This window comes from Haliaeetus albicilla, chromosome 19 (genome assembly GCF_947461875.1).
Source record: "Haliaeetus albicilla chromosome 19, bHalAlb1.1, whole genome shotgun sequence".
Taxonomy (NCBI): domain Eukaryota; kingdom Metazoa; phylum Chordata; class Aves; order Accipitriformes; family Accipitridae; genus Haliaeetus; species Haliaeetus albicilla.
The window spans coordinates 29,310,161-29,325,657 of record NC_091501.1 but is presented as its reverse complement, the minus strand read 5'-3'; the positions used below and the strand labels follow the sequence as shown (position 1 = coordinate 29,325,657).

The 15,497-nt window shown below is 42.0% G+C and overlaps 1 long non-coding RNA gene across 3 annotated transcripts in view; it reads right to left on the bottom strand.

The window, feature by feature from the left end:
• Nucleotides 1-5,233, bottom strand: part of LOC138689997 (uncharacterized) — a 38,895-nt gene extending 33,662 nt beyond the window's left edge. For all 3 annotated transcript variants that reach the window (XR_011328773.1, XR_011328772.1, XR_011328771.1), the window contains exon 1: nt 4,498-5,233. This is a non-coding gene — a long non-coding RNA (uncharacterized lncRNA). The remainder of the gene's footprint in view (nt 1-4,497) is intronic.
• Between the last annotated feature and the right edge of the window lie 10,264 nt (nt 5,234-15,497).

Here is a 15,497-nt window from a genome sequence, read left to right as displayed (position 1 = left end):
AGAAAACAGACTGTGTGGTAAGCTTGCAATATACAGATGATCTCCCGTGTGTCAGGATAATGTGAAAATAACAATGGATCTAGTAAAGAATCTGCAGAGAATCTCTGGTAAGAGGAAGAAAGCATATGGTCACTCCTGAAACACTGTAAGAACAGATCAAAGATATTAACTAAGAATAAAATGCCTGAAGAATAGGAGTATTTTTGTTAAATATATTATTTTGTATCCCTCACGTTGACTGGAAAGATTGTCAACTTCATTATTCTCTAGAATTTTAAAGAAAGGACAGTGCTGACTGCCAAAGAATATTGAGCTTCCTTAAAAATTAAAAATAGTTATTATTAGGTAGTGTTTTTGCTAACTTTTTTATTCTAGACTTTCCGTGATTCTTTATTTATGGAAAAAGATCATGTACTAAATATGTCTCTTGCAAGTCCACCAAAGATTTTCTCCAGAGATAATCCAGGAACAATATTTTAAGAGATGACATTGTTTAAGTGAACTCAGCTATAAGTATTTTAATTGCTTACAAAATTAATAAAATTTGTCACATCCTTAACTCCTGCATGAGGAATTTGGTATCTCTGTGCCAGGAAGAAACATGCTGTGGGTACCAAATTGCCTGCAAAAGTCACAGCCAAGCCAGAAGTTCATGCTAAAAGATAATAATACTTACATAGTAAAGAAGTAATTTAAATGGTATTGAAAATTGGCAAAATACTGGTTTTGGAAGGATAGTTGTGAATTGCTAAGACATTCAGGATATGAGTTGACAGTCTGTAAGGTGACTATAGTAATTTCCTTGATTTTGTATAGCTGAATGAGTTGCTTTGTTCCTTAGACTACACATATGGAAACACAAATGGTTTCCCAGTGACAGAGATGCTATTAATATAGAGAAAATTATCTGGGCTTTCAGTAAAGTATAAATTAGAATTTTCTAAGAAGAGGTGTGGAGATAGCAACAGTCTGTAGTTGCCTGTATGGAACAGAGATGGATTGTTGCAAATGCCTTCAAAAGGAACCTCATTTAAAAACTTAACTAATACTATTTACTTGTTGACATTGCTTAACTTTGTTACTATTTTTGAGAGGCATAGCAAATGGTGTCTTCTGCCTTCAAATTAAGAGGTGAGGCAAGAAGTATATGCCCCTGGAAAAATTCATGGTTCATCCACACCTTGAATAGTGAAATTCTGGTTTCTTTACTTCCAAAGATGCAATAGAAATAGAAAAGGTTCAGAGATGGGCAACAAGGATGATGAAAAGTATGGAATGGCTTCCAGGCTAGGACTCTTTAGTCTGGAATAAGGACAACTGAGAAGGTATGAGATATAAAAAAAAAGTAGCACTGCCAGGACAGACATGGATCAATAGTTCCCTGTCTATGCTAATACCAAAACCATGATCCACACTGAGATGCTCTCAGGAACCAGGTTCAGGACAAGCAAAAGGAGATGAATTTCACACAACAGACTGTGGAACTCCAGTGTGCTGGGAATGCAAGGTGTTTACAATATTTTAAGAAACTACACAAGCACTTGGAAGAGCAAACCCTTGGAGTTACTATTTAGACAGACCACATCAGGCTCAGGATAGGTGGAGGGTGGGAGGGTTTTAAAGGAATCCATTGTGAATTTTTTCTATTCTTCCTTTTCCCTAGCTGTCTGCCCATGATCACCAGGAAGATAGAAATGTGACTTAGACAGAACCTAGGTCTGAATGAGCGCAGACATTCCTATGTTGTTACATCTTTTTAAATATCGATGACAGTTTCCTAAATATGAAGCCCATCACAGGGAACAAGGTGAGTAATGTTACTTCTGTGAATAGTCTCACAGAAGTAAACTCAATCACTTTCAGTGTTACCTAAGTCTTCAAGAGTCTGCAGGCCCAAGATCTTCTTAATTGTTTAATTCAACTGTGAAACATTGCATATGAAGTACAACCATATGTGTGTCTTTCTAAGTTCGCATTCTGCCTATTAAGAAATTACATTTTCTTCTATGCCACAGCATTTTCTAAGTATTTGATTCATTACCGTGCCCCACCGGAATCAAGCAACTAAAGATCTACAGTACGTTCAACAGGTGTAAAATCTTATCACAAACTTATAATAGCATGCTAAGCATCATAAAACAGATTAAAGGATTTGCATTTTTTCCTGGCCTTCTACATATTAAACAACAAAAACATATACTTCTGTCATTTAGGCAGATCAGGGAGTTACAAGTAAAATATGGATTAAAAATAGTATCAACAGCAACTAAAAAAGTCATAAGACACTGGAAAATCTGGATGAATGTTTCTGTATGCCTTGCACTACGCTCCCCTAGCTCTGCATTATTCCTTGACCAGTCTTAAAAGTTTTGGTAATTTTTGGCTTATTTTGAAGAAATACAACTGGTTTATATTGTATAGAAAAATAGTAAGAAACCAAGAAAGGAAAGTCAGAATTGATTCGTAAATGTTACCTTGATTAAGGAGTTAGTTGCAAACTACTTGTAATGCCTTCTGTGAATTAAACATAGGTTTAATTTATAGGTTATTTCTGATGCTGAGAAGGACCTTTCATGGTGAAAAAAAACCCAGAATCTTTCCAAGAGCCATCTCCAGCATGACTCTGATAGAGCAATTTGTATTTGTTACACCAATTGACTGCAGAAGAAAGGAATGTACGTCAAAACCTCACATAAATGTCCTTTCACAGACAAGATATCCCTCTTTTGAATTACAATAATGAGGACAATATTGTTTTGGTTTGCTACAGACCTTCCCCTAAGTTTTTTGAAGGCTTCAGAGATTCAGTGGAATTTGACAAGAGGTATTTAGGCTTTTGTGTTTGCCTTTAATTGCTGCGCACCAGGGTGTATCCTGATGCTGCAGTCGGAACATCTGAGCAGAGGACGCAGAACCTTTTGCTGCTTGTTGCAACTTGCAGGACTGGAACATCACACAGTGTGCAGAAGCATGCACATTTAGAGCAAAGATTTTGTTTCAAAATGTTTTTCTAAGTAAGTCCTATGCCTGGCAACTGAAAGAGATGTTGCCCTTCTACATAGTGAATATGTTCTTATACCTCTAAATTAAGGGCTAACTCTGCAAATACACACAAATAGAAGTTACTGGGCAAACACTGCTGTTTATAACTGTTAAGTTGCATTGCAGTTTTGGTTAAAACCTTATGTATTTCTGTCAACTCTCTGCACTTCATTTGCCTGCACAGAAATTATTTGCAGGTTTGGTTCTGCCGCAGTTCATTTCAGGATGAGCATTTTGTTGTAACTTTAAGTGTGCAGATCTTCAAAGACTACGGACATGCTTAACTGTATTCACATTAGGTATCCCATTGACTTCAACTGCAACAGTAGGGATGCCGTTGCAAGATCAAGTAAGATAACCTTCTATGCCTATAGCTATGTAAAAAAAAAAAAAAATTTAAATAAACCATGTCTGTTTTGCAATGGAAACTCCACTAACATAAATACTTTTACAGCCACATAAAAATAGAAACATGAAACACTTAGTTTTTCCACAGGTCTCTTAAGTAACACCCAGTGCTATTGTTACAATGTTGTTCTCTTTTTAATTGCACCACTATTTAGGAAAACTCACAATTCTGACTTATGAGGAGAGTTACATGGAATTACAAGGAAAACTTATAATGTAAAAACAGACATGTATCATTCATGTAAAATAAGAGACTGGTTCTTTACATGCCAGTAATTTTTGTAGTCTTAGGAACCATTTGTTTTCCTTTCCTCTCATGAAAATAACTAATTTAATAGAAGTTTGCCCCACTTCTCCCCTCACACACGCACATACACAGAACCAACAAAACTCAGTAATTTTCCACTGGCACAAAGTCTTTCAGTATCTACCATCTGCTGTGCTGGCAGGACCCACAAGAGGAGTAGCAGCAGCAAGTCAGGAACTGTAATGTCATGTTGTGAATATTCATTCAATTTTCATTGTCACGGCTGGTCCTCATCATCTCGGAGACTCACCTTGCCCCTCTCAACTTCCCTTTGACAGCTTTAGAGCGGGGGAGCAGACAGAAGGAAGATACTGAAATCAAACCCCTCAAACACCAGCAATCCCCAGTCAAAATCAGTACCCATTCCTGTTGGAGGGTTGGGGTGTGTGTCTGTCACTCCCATTTACCATTGTTGTTGATAAAGATTTTTAAAGACTTTTGCTCTGGGAAGAGTACTTTAGTTAAATACCACTTTTCTAGGTCTGTAACCAGTTTATTTTGAATTTACTTATCATAGCGCAGAGTGTCTTTTCCCCTCTTGCTAATTCTTTTCCCAGGTTACATGTCTGTGCTTTCAACACTGCAGCATGGTACATGGGAGTGCACAACTTCATTATTGCGGGCTCCAAATGTGGAAACAGAGTTCAGGTATCACAAAGGGCAGTCCCTCCAGGAAGCACTCTTGCATCGCATTCAAGTTAAAACATGCTAATTTTAGGCTTCTGTTATTTCAAACCTACCAAATCTAATGCTTCTGAAAACGGGTCTCAGCAGGTAGGTCCACAGTGCTCAGGGAGGCCCATGGTGAATATCCTGGCTCTGCCTGCAGGCAAAGGGGACATGTAGATACACTTGGAGGTCCCGAGGTGGTAGAGATCTCTGGGCAAGGAATCTGCTTTGGCGTAGAGGGTTGCCATCAGCAGCTATCCTCCAGTCAAGTGACGACACTAGGACAAACTTTCGCTAGCTTCCACACATTGCATGTTGTGACAGAAGACGACAGTTGTCCTTTGTCATTCCTCCAATCTGAGCTCAGAGATTTGCCTTCTGTGTAGCTGGCTTTGTAGGAAATCTGTGCTGCTGCATCCTTGGGATAACAACTCTCCCCATAAGTGCTGCTGCCGTTTTATGATCAGGTAGTAGTAAAACCAAAGCAGGGTTTCACTTATCTTCTGCCTGCGTTAACATCCTTACCCTTGTACTTCGGTGATGGGACAGAAGGATACCAAAGCAAGAGGCCTGCAAACGCCCGACGTCCAGTTAATTCCGCTGCCTTCTGTTTGAGCACCTGGGCACCTACGTATGCTCAGGGCAAGTTTAACAGTGCCCTCCCGACTGCGAGATCTCCTCACAGCTACAATCCCTTCGGTGAACCTCGACCCCCAGAGCCCCCCGAGAGCGGAGGTTTCAGCTGGCTGCTTCGACTGCAGCTCCCCGTGCGGAGCCGGTGCAGGCGGGCGGCTCCGGTTAGAGCCAGGGGCGAGGCCGCCCGCTGCCGCGCGCCGCTCCTGAGGAGCTGCCGGCCGTTTGGGAGGAGGAGACGGGGCCGCCCGGCCGGCGGACGAGGGGCGCCCGCCGGCTCCTGCGGCACCTGCCCGCGGGCCGCGGCGGGAGCAGCCAATCGCGGCCCGGTTCGGCGGCGCCGGGCTCTCGCGAGAGCCGCCGAGTAAACATCCCTCGGCCGAGGCCCTCCCGCGGCCCTCCTCCTCCTGCCATTAGCGCGGAGGAGGGGGCCGTGCTGGCAGAGGCGCCGGCTGCAGGCGGCGAGCGGGGAGCCGGCGGGAGGGCGGCGCGGAGAGGTGAGTGCTGCGGGGAGCCGGCGCAGCCCTCCGCCCCGGGGGCGCCCCTCGGCCCGGCCCGGCCCTGCCCTCTCTCTGGCGGCGGCTGGAGGCGGGGGAGCAGCCTTCCCCCGGCGTGCTGCGGGGGGAGAAGGGACCCTGTCATCGGAGACTGGAAGTCTCCCTCTGCCTTCCCTCTTCTCCTCCCCCCCCCCCCCCCCCCCCCGTGAGGCAGCAGGAGCAGCCATAGCCGCGGAGTCTGAGGGAGGACAGCCTTAGCCCCGGCTGCTGCTCAGGCCGGGAAGGATCGGGGGTGGCTCTCCGCTTGGGAGCCGCCAGGGCAGTTTGCCCGCCCGCCCCCGGCGCGCTGCCCCTCAGGTGACTTCTCCCCCTGTCCCCAGCGGCCGCGCCGGCGGGCGAGCAGGGGCTGCCGCCTCCTGCCAGCGGCACAAGTTGCCCGAGTTCGTCCGTCTCCCCGGGGTGGGTGCCGCCAGCCAGCGAGGTGCAGGGATGCCCCGCCGCGGCCGCCGCCGCCAGCCGCTCCATCCCCGAGGGGGGCGAGGGTTGAGCCGGCGGCCAGCTCGGCGGTTGGGCGCGGCGGGCTGAGGGAAGCGCTGAGGGGCTGGCGTGGCGGGCTGGCGTGTGGAGAGCCGGGGGGGCTGGCGTGGCGGGTGGGCTGGCTTGCGGAGAGCCGGGGGTGCCCCGCCTGAGGTGGCGGCGGGGGGAGAGGTGAGCTCGGTGGGGAGGTTCGGCGCTTAGCGGGGTGGGAGGCAAAGCCGGGCGTGTGTGGATACCGTGCGGTGCGCGGTGAGGGTCGGGCTCAGGCGCGGCCGGCTGTCGTGAGGTGGTGCGGGGTGCACCCGCCTTGCCCGCGGGTAACGTGGCTTTCGGGCTTAAGGGTGTCCTGCCCGCTTGAAAAATAAATAAATAAAGGGGCAAAACTGTCTCTGTGATTCGCTTAAAAACCAAACAAAACCTCACAAGTTCCCACTCTCTGGTGAACGAATCCAAAACCTGCTTTTCCCTGAGCCGAAGGAGGTTTGGATTGGGCCCGTAATTTGACAGTCTGGCTCGTGCTCTGTATCTTTAGGCTGTTTACAGTGAGTAAGGTAAAAGTCAGATGCGAAGAACTATGAGATGTCTCCTGGTTTTGTTTGGGTTTAATTAATTTGAATCGTCTTGGGTTAGAATCGTAGAGTTCACATGAGTGCTGAAAGGCTGCCTCCACTGATGTTGCATACCTGATTTCCTGTTGCGAAATTCAGAATAGGAATAAATGAGCCTTGATGTAGCCTCTGAATAAAAAGCAATGCTGAAGTTTGACTTTAAAAAAAAAAGTTTCTTATAGGATATTTGGTGGGATATATTCATGTTGTTTTGCTTTTACTCACTCTTTGCTTAAGAGCAGTGAAATTTGTTTGGAGACCACAGATGATGGGTTTTGTCACCTATGCTGATTCAGTGTTTCGATTACAGTTTTTAAGTCACTTGAAGTAGAGGGATCTTGTTTGTGAGTGTATATAACACTAATAAATCTCACTAAATTATTGTGCATGTTCCGTAAAAGATGCCCAAATATACACAGAAATCTTAAAAACTACTTTCATTGCTTATCCTTTAGGAATTTGGAGGTTGAAGAGTCTCAGTCTTAATTTTGCTCCAGGGCAGCTAACTGAAATACTAGCCCATAGGCTGCTAAACCTGAGAGATGGTGTGCAGTGGCCACACTCATTGCATATGATAAATCCATTACTGTATCTAACAGAATTTATGTGGTTTTATCTTCTGTGCTATATGTAGACATGTTTTCCCGCTTTTGTTAAAAGGTGTCTTGGATTAGGAAAAGTCAAATTTGCATGGTTCTGTGAAACTGGAACTCAGCTGTATTTCACATTGTACATGGCATAGTGTATGCTCAATTTAAATATTATTGCTTAACAGAGCTTAAAAAGTCTAAAATTAAAGATTTTATTTCTCAAATGTTTCAGGGGAAGAGAAATCTCCAGACCACTAGCTAAACAGAATTAAGAAGCAAATACTTACTGCGGACAGGTGTCATGCTTTATTTCTTTCTGCCTTTTTTTGCAGAAAGTTAGTATTTAAAAAACCCAAACCAAACAACACACCCATACCCTATCATTAACTTGTATTGGACTTGGACCAGGCCCCTACGCTCTCGGTGCCCAATGAGGGAATGTTCCCAGGAGAACAGAAGTTTTGGATTTCTGTCAAATGATCCATTGTGGACCTGCTTGTGCAAGCCTTCTGATTCTGACCTCTGAGGGTCTGATCCTGTGCATAGTGGAGTCCCTCGTGGGCCTCTCATGGATTGGAATAATTTGGGATGGCACACTGAACAGAGTTCAGTGTATGCATAGCTTCTCACGCGCGTGGGTGAGGTTTGCCTAGCTACTGTTTCTCAGAACTTCTGTGTAGCCTCCTTTTGGCTCATCTGTCTGTGTGCCCCTGAAGCTTGAATAGTGGGTAGAAGTTTTTAATCATTTAAGTTACCTGCTGTAGTTTGGGATCTCTCTTGAATCCTTTGGTGACCACAAGGAGCTTAGTCACAGTTTGAGAAGCACTTTTTTTGTCCACTGTATCTGTATAGGCAATGGGTTTGTCTTGGTTTTTAAAGCTTATCTTCTCGCTGTAAATTTTGTTTTCACTCAGTCCATGTTTATTCTAATAAAAATATTCTTCCCACCAAGTTTAAGTTGAGGATTAGCTAAAATGTAAAGCCAATTGATAAACTTTGTATTCTAGGAGATGCAGGGTAGACATGTAAATGACAATGAAAAGAATTACTGCTTTGAATACAGTATTCATCAGCACAAAGACTACTAAGCTGATATTATATGGTAAATGGTTTGCTTTTAGTACCCCAGAAAGAGGCTTTATGTGTCTTAAGGTAATGACAGTTGACATAAATCAAGCATACCCTTGTCCACGAAATCATTTAATCTTCTCTTGTTCGCAGCTCATTTCAACATATAGCTGCACTTAGAGCAGACCTGCCATCAGTAGTAATTGCGCTACTGTAGCATGAAAATGTGGGTTTGATAAATAATTGACTGAAGTCTAATTCTTCAGGATGGGTTGATGCAGGATTTTTCAAAGTCTGGTGACTAAATAAGATCTTCTGTTGTGCAAAAAGAAGTAACAGTGAGGGTAACCCAATCTAATGTTATGGGGTATGAACTCAGGGAAGAGTTATTTAGTGCATGGTGTGAATTTATATGGTGAACTGTATTTAAGGTGGGGCATCTTTTCTTGAAGGATCAGAAGTTAGTTGTTGCCAAATGCAGAAGCGTAGATCCAATCATTTTATTAGTATGAAAAGTCTTGCAGCTCTGTAGTCTAAAACTACAAAATAACTTTTGGCAGTCCCACTGCTCCTGCATCTGCATGAGGAAACAATAGAACATTTTTCTTTGACAACAATAAAAACAAAACAGGGACTGGTGTGTGTGTGTGAATGAATTTATTGGGAAAAAAACTTATCTTCCGTGTCATAAATAATTTGATCAGCATGGGAAGCATTCAAATGGGCAGTTGTCATAGTTAATACTTACTGTCTTTTACTTGTGAAATCAGGTAATTTTGTGAGGCTTGCATTAATATCTCAATACTTTGTAGAGATTAAAAAAGTGAAGGAAAACAGCAGATCAGGAAATAATATTAATCTTTATGCTTCAAATACCTGGTTTTCTAATTTCTCAGTAATTTTGGCATTGGATTTTGCATTCTGGTTTGAACTGTAGATTTGAAACTTAGTTTGTGATGTATGTCTTTAATGTTTATACCTACAAACTTGCACTTTGTTAGCTGACATATGGTTTTATAAGAGTTGCAACTGAATAGAGTATGAAGAAGGCAGACACCTAGAATTTTAATGTAATAAGCTTGCTTCAGAAGGCTACTTATATGATATTTTGATTGTCAAAGGAACAGTTGACTTCTATATTTTTTACTAGTAAAAGGGAACAATGATTGATTAAATGGTAGTTCTGGGTTTGTGGGATTTCACAAGGGTAAGAATCTCCTGAAGCAGTAAAAAGAGAGACAACTATTCAGCTTTTAGTAAAAAGGTAACAGACAATATTAAGTAATAGTTTGATGTGAGTAGGTTGCGCAAACAGATTGAGTTTATCATAGGTGGGAGAATGAATGGGAGGGAGGAAGTAAGGGGATAACTCGGATCTATATGGGGAGAGGAACTGTGTTTAGAGGAAGAGTGTTTATTGTATTGCAACTTATATTAGCTATGTCTCTTATGTTCCAGAGTTTGAGCCTGTGATTGCTGACGTGCTGTAGAGGAGCTGCAGACTTAGCAAAGATCTTGGCATGTTGGAATTCGTTGAATTTCCTTCCACAGAAGTGGAAACAAAAAACCTTTTTGTTACCTTTGAACAGATAAAAGGTTGTGAGACCTTTTTCTACTATGTGTAGTAAAGATAGTTTACAATTCTCCGAGAGTACCATGTGTAATGTCGCATTAAGTAAGGCACTGCTAGTGCATTTATAAAATGTGCTAAGAAATTTTAGCGATTAAATCTCCTTGTAGTAAAACAAAGCCAAGCAAACCGCCCCCCAGACAAACAATTAGAAAACTTTAGTCAGGTGGATACCTTACGAGAAAGAAGTACTTGGTTTAGGGCCCTTTTTATGAGCCACTGTAGTAGAATAATGCTTATGAGAAATACAGTTGTGCTTAAGTTGGGTACAATTAAAATGAAGATATTAGGTCATCCCTAGCCACAGGAGTTACAACTACAGTCAGCTTCCATACACAGGTGTTTAAACTGCAGGGGGAGGGGAACAAAAGTCATAACTTCAGTAAGACACATGACTACCCTGAAGCTACTGCTAAGAAGGATGCAAACAACAAAAGAAAGTCGCTTTACAGAGGCAGCTTGCTGCAAGTGGGGAGTTGTGTGTGCTTAGGGGGTTCTCCTGGTTGTACAAGGTTAGGCTCCATCTCCCTGTCCCTGGTGCAACAGAGAGTGAGACAACTTACCTAGCATACTTGTGCTCTACCATGAACTTCTGTCAGCATCACTGAGAACCCCCACAGAGGACAGATATGTCTTCTTCCTGCCAGACTGTTTTCCGCACGTCACTGCCAGTTTGGAGACTCTTGAGTCTGCTCTGTGGGAAAAGGGTTTTCCAGGGACTGTTCATTTCCAAGGTAGATTTGCTTCTGCCACATATGCAAACCTTGAATTTGCCAGCACTACTACCAATCTGTGCTCAGTCACTTGTGGGGGATCACTTGATAAAGTGGACCTTTCCCACAGGTCACTATTTTCTACTTCGTTTTTTCCAGAATGAGTAGAGCTGAATCTAATATTGAGAGAGGCCCAACTCAACTGCCATGTAATACCAGACCAGCTATAGCTTCATTTGGTAGAAAGCATCAGTGTTGTTATGAGTGCACTAGTAAAGAAAGAACCTACTTATAGCTGAACTGATAGTTAAATTCCAAATGGTATTTCATTGTCTGCAGGAGAGCTGTTTTGTAAAAGCCCATCAATATGCGGATTACCTAGCCACAGAACCCCCTTACCATTGTTTGAAGGTGAACTTATGATTAGCCATCTTAGGTTTCCATGTGTCACAGCTGAACACAGAGGACAGGACACAGGTGTGGCCTGGTGTCTCCCCTTTGTTTCCGAGTGCAGAACTACTTCTTTGGCTGATTAGCTAGATCTGAACCAAAATGTGGAGAAGGCAGGAGCAGCTCACAGGCTGTTCCACTTCTTCCCATAGAAATGGAGACAATCATTTCAGGAAAAAATTCCCCTTTTCCAAATTAGCCAGGTAGAAATAGCAGACCTTTGTCCAATGGCATCAGGATCCTTTTGTCTTGCTTTGTATATTGGAAAAGTTTTTGTCACAGACTTTTCTTAAAATTTGTTTTAATTATTTTTTTGCAATGAATAGTTGCATAATGTGTTCCCAGCACTTCTCTCTCACTGGTGCCTTACAAGGGAGGTAACCAGAATGCCAGCCAAATATCAGCCTGATGATGAAAGAATTGTTCCTCTTAAAATGTCACTAATTTTTAGCATGCTGAGTCCTGTATGAAGAGGAAAGCTTATGTTAGTAGCACCACAGACAAAAGTGTTGTACTGCATTGTTTAAAGGCAGTTGTTTCTTCAAGTTAAAGATAACTGGATTCTTCTGGTTTGCGGTATTTAGTGTTTGGCAGAGCAGGAAAAGAGAACAAATTCAATCACAAGGTAAGGATTTAATGGGAATATCTCTTTTTACAAACTGTAGAAACTGAATATGGAGAATGAAGTCTGTTTAACAATAATTAAAAAGTATAATTTAACAAGCTCTAACATCTGGAACTATAAGGGAATTTTGTGTTCTACATATAGCTTCTCTGTGGGACACTAGGCAATCATACAGCAATGAAAGACATGGCTGCCACAAGCATGCAACAGCCAACTGTTAAAGCACATTGCTATTTAGTGGAGTAATGGCTTCTGGTTAACAGATATTTGTGTAGCAAATACACTTGGGGAGACTTACTTAACAAGTAAGGTCGTCTTAGGTGCAGATCATAATAGTGGTGTGTCTCAGAAAGCAGTTGAATGCATCACAGGGAATTCTGACTGTTAAGGTGAAAGAAAGGAATTTTATCACTTCTGGTGCATTAACCTGCATCTTTGTCACTGGCTTTTGTTGGTTTTGTTTGTGCTTAGTCCACTAAAGTGCTAAATAACTGGTTGAGCAGGTGAGTTGATATTCTTCATGACTGACTTGCCATATTTCACTTCTGTAAATCAAAAATTTTGTTGTGCCTAAAGAAAATTTCTCTTACTAAATTAAGCTACCTGCTTACAGTTTAATTCCTTCATGAAATTTATTACAGCATGTATCTTGGTTTCTGCAAATGCTGTAGGAAAGGAAATATTCAAGTTGGGGGGGGCAAACAAAACCCTGATTATATTGTAAATACAATTTCTAGTAAAGTCTTATTATTTAGTCCTTCCCCAGTCTTAGCAGGCATAGGTAGCATCTTATGAAGTAATGACTACGGGCAGAGAAGCAAGGTTTATTAAAAGAGGAGTTCTCCATGAATTCAGCTCTCAAATCTCTTGAGAGCAAAGTGTATTGATGACTGTTTTATATTGAAGTGTATTAGATGGGTTCTCTTATGGTTAATTATTGCATGGAGACTCCCTACTCTGTGCTGTTTATCTTCTCATGGAGTTTCACCTAACAGAGAAGGAAAGTTCATATAAAATAGGTATTATGTGAGCATCTTAGCCCACTTGTACTTTGGATATGGTGACTTCACTGTTCAGTTGCATAAGTAGCAATTAGAAACTTTTCTGTGGTTTGGTTTTTTTTTTTCCTCCTTTGTAAATAAACAATTATGTTAAGAATACCTGGAATAATCTCCTGTAAATTGCTTATGCTTTGAATTGTTCCAACTAGAAATTGAGTGAACTTGAAGTCAGGCAAAATGACAGTAAGATGAATAAGAATCTAAGAGCAGAGACTGTTTTGAAATATTTGAAAAGCCCAAAGTGCAGAATACAGACATTACGTCAGGAAGATCCTCATAGAGGGAGAAAAAAAAAAAAGTGTGTGTAGTATAAAACATGAATATAATTGACTTTCAGTATCTGCGTAAAGAGATACATGTGGAACTGAAGTCAAATAAAACTCCCCCTGATATTCTTCAGCTGAATCTGAGTGTTACAGCTGTCTCTGAAGTTGAGTTATGTAAGCCATGGAGTGGTTAGAGAGCAACAGAAGTTGAGGCTGTGGTTCTGAAGTCCAGTGAACCATAGACTACTGTCAAGCCACAACATACTCCCAGACCATCGTGCACCTTTGATTAAAAAACACTCCTGTCTCACTGACCACCTGCACGCTGCTGACAGTGTCTGTGGACCCCAGGTTGGAAATCACTAAGTTATGAGGAGCTGTGGTATTGGGAACAATCATCTTCAGAAATAGTTTCAGGTAAGAAAATGAATTGCAGGTAGTTTATTACATGATTTTGAGGACAGCTTTTAGATGAAGGGAGATAAAGATCTGGAAAAACAAAACCAGTTATTTTGGTTTGGAAGATGAAGGGAGTAGAAAAGGGGACTCCTTCCTCCCCCTGTTAAATCTTTTTCCTCTCCTTTCTTATCTCTCCCTGTCTTTTTTTCATGAGCCAGTGGTATAAGGGAAAAGAACAAAAGTGGAATGCTTTAGATTTTTCAAGCTTTACTGGCAAACCTTCAAAGAAATTGGAAAATTTTTTAGCTTCTTTCTTATGTCGCAGCATGCACCGCTTCTTGACCAGCTCTAGTTCTCAGTAATTAGCAGTGTTTACAGGCAACATTCATCCATGCCTTCCACAGGAAGGAACACACTGAAGTCACTGTGAGCCCCAGGTGCACAAGGAAATGCAAAGTTGTCTCCAAAGATTTGAGGCCATCTAGCCAAGGTAGTGTTAGAGGAGAACAAACGTGGGGTGAAAACTTCGATTTCAGCTGTGCTGGCATAGTAGTAATATGTGGAAGGATGGAGCTGTCCGGGTGAGAATTGTAATATATTTACTAGCAAATCAGTTTGAGCATGTAAATCTTGGCATTTCCAGAGGGCTGGTTACACCTGGGATGTAATTTAGATGCAGGTGAACTTGTATCAATGTTTCTTGTGACAGGAATAGTGATGTGTCCTCTTGTCTAGCAAGAGTTACTGCTCTGGGCTTTGTCACAATGAGGAGTGAGAAATGAATGCCGTACTGATACAATCAATCCTAAACCAGTATGTGGATATTCAAGTTGACTTAATGTATTGCAGCTCTAATCCCAACTCCTTCAATCAATATCAGTGATGCTGATGTTACTGTAGGGTGACCTAAAGGAACTTTCCACTTGGTTTTTCAGGAGGCATCAGAGTACAACCTGCCATGTTCCCTGCTGTCAGGGTGCCACTTGCTTTAAGTTCACGTTGAAAGCATTGTCTCTAACAGCTATGGTTCACTGATAACTCCAAAGTCTTAGGCTTGTACTTGGATACCTTTAAGACCCATCTAATCCCAGAGGGCACCTGATTCATGTTAACTCTTTGCTTTTGCTCACAGACGTGTAAGCCAATTGTGTAGTGTCAAATGAAAAAAGAACAACAAATCCCTCTCAGTGTTCAGGCAAAATAGATGAACATTGTATCGCCCAAGCCAGAGATGAGAGAATTTCACATTTTTGATGACTCTGACCTACACCACTGATATCAGCTGCTGCTCACAGCTTGTGCTGCAGCCTGGCTGCTGACAGAATAACTTTGCTGAACACCTTTGCTGGAAACTAGCAAAGAGGTTCCTCGGAGCCTGCCAAAAATGCTGCTGCCTTCAGCTTTGCTCGTCAGTAAGATGCAAAACTCTGGCCATGGTGAGGGTACAACAAAGATATATGCTTGCCCATTAAATAAGCAAAATAACATTCTGCTTTGTAAAATAATCTTTACATTCAAAAACAACATTTAGAAAAAACATTCATAGTTACCCATCCATTTTTTCATGTGTACTTTAGATCACTGCATTTGAAAGGATTGGAAGAATAGTGGAAAGCCAAAAATGAAAAAGGAAGTAATTGTGAGGTAATTGGGGGGAAATTGTTATACTCTAATAAAGATAAGTAATTTTAGCTAATTTTCCCTCTGCCCATTTTGTTAAAGAAGCAGTAATATTTAGCAAGCCAATTTTGGTTTTGTTTACACTCCAATCTCAGTTTCAGATTTTGACCCCCAGGCATGGGATGAGCCTGTGTTGTTGTTTCAGGAGCAAAGGCTGCAAGAGAAGAATTCTGATGATGATTTTGGTTATCCTATTTCTCTTTCTAAAAAAAACAAAAGAAAAACAAACACACACACCCCCCTCCCAAACCAAAGAAAACCCAAATCTGAAACCTGTTTGTGTTCTTTGTATTTTTTTCCATGTAGAAGCTCAC